The sequence below is a fragment of the Astatotilapia calliptera genome, chromosome 14, assembly GCF_900246225.1.
Source record: "Astatotilapia calliptera chromosome 14, fAstCal1.2, whole genome shotgun sequence".
NCBI lineage: Eukaryota > Metazoa > Chordata > Actinopteri > Cichliformes > Cichlidae > Astatotilapia > Astatotilapia calliptera.
In genome coordinates, this window is record NC_039315.1 from 10,550,326 (window position 1) to 10,554,903 (window position 4,578).

The window sequence follows — 4,578 nt, forward strand, 5'->3', positions numbered from 1 at the left end:
GCAAAAATAACTCAAATTCAGTTTTATCATATATTTATAGCACTAAACTGGAACAGCAGTCACTTCACTCATTACAACCAAGGTATGAAGAGCATCTCAGAATGCACAATATATCGAACCTTGAACCAGATCAGCCACTCCTGTCACCAAAGGCTCACCAAAGTTGGACAATGAAAAACAGAAATATAATTTCCTGGTCCAGTAACTCAATATCTGCTGGAACATTTGGCCAGTATGGTCAGAATTTGGTTTAAACGACATGAAAACACGGATCCTGCCTTGTATCAATGTTTTCAACTATCAGCTATCTCAAGCTAGAGTCTTGAACATAACATTGATTGCACTCAAATGTCTGCCCCAGTCACCATATTTGAATAGAGATCTTGTGGGTATGGTTTAATGGGAGATTTACAGATTGGCTGGCTACACGGATGTCCAGATTAAAAACCTGCAAAAAATGTTTGATGCTATTAAGTGTATATGAACAAACTTTGAGGAATGTTTCGAGCACCTTGTTGAGTCTAGGCCATGAAACATTAGGGCAGCTCTGATCCAGTTCTGACCAGGTCCTACCTGGTCCTAACAAAGTGGACCTAGTAATTTGCCTGGGGACTGTAAACATGCCTTCCAGCAGCAACAAATGACATAATATTGTACCAGTAATCATAGTTCGACTATACTTATTTACAACTAGGGTATTCCTACATATCTCTGCTTCTATCTCTATCATTTTGGTTATATTACCACTGTTAATAAGTATTTATATCTGGTTGTAATGGTAGTTGTAGTTAAGAGTATTTCTTTCATCATTAGCCACTACCTGACAGAGAGCGCACAGCTGTAACACACAATTATACCCTAAAGTATAGACAACATGATTCCTGCCTCTCTAGAGTTCGCATCATTTCTGTTGTCAGTAAAATTGACCCTAAATCAACAAACAGTTTTGTATGTAGACTTAAAAGCACTTGGTCATGATAAATAATCCTCTGCTGAGGTGGTTTGCAGTCCATCAGCAAGTGTGAAAAACCATTAAGCACACACATAGACGATGCAGACCCTCAAAAATCTCTTTGGCGCCTCTTTTCCACGCAATGAGTCCTCAGGCAGTGCATTCTTGCAGCACACTGTACTGCAGGGTCACCAGCGTTCACACGCAATTTAACAAAGCAATGACAAAATCTAAAAGAGAATCCAAACCTTTGACCTCTGATGGCTGGAATTACATATCCCAAACCTTATCAGCGGAAACCATTTCAAACAAGACTTTTCAGGAAGGATCTTCATTGTACCCAAGTGATCGCTCTCTATGAATCTGGCTGCAGCTGACCTTCATCTTACCTACACTGACTCAGCATTTCCTGCTTAATGTTAAGTGATTATCCTGCTGATGATGCCCTGTGGGGATAAGAGACATTTGTCAAGAATCAGTCCAGCATTTTCCTAACCACGCAAGCCTCAGAAGTCTGAGGCCATAAATTCCAGCTATCTGGTATCCACAGTAAGCTTCAAATTGTTTCTTTTAATTCAGTCTCATTATATATGTGTACTGTGAAACATTAAGTGTATGTCAAATGGTGAAGTCTCGGTTTAAGACATAAGTCATTATCGTTAATATATATGCCAAACAAGAAATAAAAGGAGTAATAAAAGTCCCATATTCTGATTATTACTGCCTCATAAGCTATGGCACCATGTCATAAATTATTAGCAGTATAATGGCAGCCACTAAAACTCCTCTGCTAAATTGTGTTCATGAGTTAAACACTGTCACCGTGTTGAGTGTAATGCATTACTTTTTAACAGGTTAGCGTCACCTGATTACTTTTTTTGTTAGGCTGTCTAGGTCTCAGTCGCACAGGCCTACAGACTGATCAGTGACACCCATCCATCCAGTTACAGGACTAACACAGTGACAAATTATTCACACTCTCATTCAAGCCTCTAGCCAATACTTAGAGTCACTAATTAACCTGTGAAACATGTGAGTGGTTGCTTTGGCCGGTGAGAGGAATCCTAGAGAGAACCCATGCAGACATTGGGAGAACATGAAAACTCCAAACTCCAGTCTGGCAGTGGATTCAAACCCCAGACCTTCTTACTGTGAGGCAATAGTGCTACCCACTACACCACTGTATGGGCCCATTTCGAGAATCACTGTCCTAAAAGTTCACATTCTTTTTAATATGTCTGGTTCACATGTAGAGCGAGGAAGTCATTTTTTACAGATCGGATAAGTGATGCATGTGCTATTTGATACATAAAGTTTGTATTTCAGTGTCACGAGGGTGCACTGCATGAAATGGATCTGTTTGAGGGAAACTGAGGTCATCAGTAAGTTTCATATTTTCTGTATTGAGTGGCAGCACTCAGTTTAGAGACGGTCTGTCACTGCAGTGCAAGAGTTTTTTGTGTGTGATGAATGTGTTTCTGCTCATGTACTGAGTTCAGCCTCATATACTCCGTTTCCAGTCATACATCAATAAAAGCCTTATTGCCCCAGTTTGTTCTTGTACTCATTTCTATGCCTGTTTCTCTCAGTTTGTAACACTTCCTCAGTGGCATCAGGCCCTGTGAAATGCTGCTGATCTCCAGTGAGGCCCCAAGCTGCATTCTCAGGAAGAGATTAGTGCTTACCACCCATCGATTATCATCTTTCAATATACGTCAACTTATTATGATTGAGTTTATGGTCCTTGGTAGTGAATATTGGATGACCGGGGAATTTTGCTCTTGGTTTCTTTGTTTGTTTTTGCTGTAATTTTTGGTCTGTCAAACATTTTGTTCCCAAAAGAAATATATTAACAAATACCAAACTGATTAGCACAAACTATGGTAAATTCATGACTCCCAGAGGATGATTCATGATTCAGGCGTCGCCCTTTCTCCTCAAACTTTGCTCGGGCATCACTAGAAGGGTAGCATGAAAACCAACACATTTCAAAAAGTGTATATCTTACTTTGAAGGCAAATGAGTAGTTGGTAGTGTTGGGTGTAATTCATTCCTCGGTTAACCTTTTAAGGAGTTTCTGCATTAAATTTAATAATCAAATTGCTGTTATAGTTTCCTAAGATTTCCTGAAGATTCTTCAGTTATCTGGATGACAGCCAGATATAAAGACAAAAAACATCAGCCGTGCCTTTTAATCATCTGATTTTGGTTTTCGTCTATGGAGGAGGAGAATGGCGGGGGGATTTATATCTTTTGAGGAGTGGAAATATGGAAATTACTTGTATTTTTATTGAACAAAAGGACAAGAACATCATGGTAAAGTGCAACAAGGACATAAACAGGTATATTATATGCTAACACAACTTCAGCTCTTTGGAAACATCTGCACAAACGTGCTAACGCAGAACAAGAACCAGAGAAGCCAGAGTGGTGGCAAAAACAAGTTGCAGCCCAACAGCCAGAGCCTGATCTTCAACAAGTAAAAGGCAGTGATGGGGACTCAAGCTGTTAGCACTGTAGGATCTAGTTCTACCTGCACGGTACTGTTGCTACAGAAGAATCAATGTCACCATAGCGCTGAAGTCTCTTTGGGGTGGTTTTCAACATTGAACACAAAACCAACAACCAACAGCAAACTTAAAAACACTGAGGATTTAGCAGTTGAGTGAGTTTGTAGTCACTGTGAGTGTTTTGTTGTCGCTCAATAATTTATTGATCATAGCACAAGTCGTATGCTTTGAAAGGGTCATACATTTTATTCACATTATGGCATCTCTAAAGTTGAAGAACTGGAAAGAATTTCACATAATTTAATTAATTATTAATTTTCTTTTCTTTTTTTTCTCAAGCTGTTTCACTTTTCTACAAAGATGACATGCAGGGCAGGGGCAGAAAATCCAATAACTTGTTTGTTTTGAAAATTCTAGCAAACCCAGCTGTGAGATAATGCCTCAACACAGAGACCCACTTTTTGCACAAAGCTGCAGCTTCTCTGCCAACCCAAACACAGCTTGACCACACTGCAGTGACCTCTGTCCTTGCTGGTGTCTTGGTTTGGTTTGACATGCACTCCCTCATTATAACACACGACCTATATATGATTACTGTCTCTCCATCTCCTGGCAAATAGCTTTTTTGTAATGACATGTAACCTTTAGAGGAAAAAGGAGATCTAAACATGTATTTTGGGATTTACATTCCACTTAATAATATCGAGGGGGGAGGGCTGGGACATTTTTTTGAGTAAAGCTGGTCTGACTGGAGCCAGACGCAGAGGCCAGACAGTTTTATTGCGCTGTGGGATTACTGGCTGAAATGAAAGTGTATCATCACGGCTGCTGACGGGCCAATTCATGACCTCCAAAGGTAACAAAGCCCGGGGAGATTTTTACACAAGAACATACACGTACATCAGCCAAAAGAAGAATGCCCTGTGACATTTGTTCTGATACCACCACAGGAGACACCCGGACGTTCAGCTAATTAGGGAAGGAAAGAGTCCCGACTGTGCTGTGATGGGGAGTTCAAGTCAGGTGAGATTTTATTTACATTCCTACTTAATGAAACAAATAAAATTGCTGCTAATAATTTGAGAAATACAAATACTGAAAATACCAAATTATACA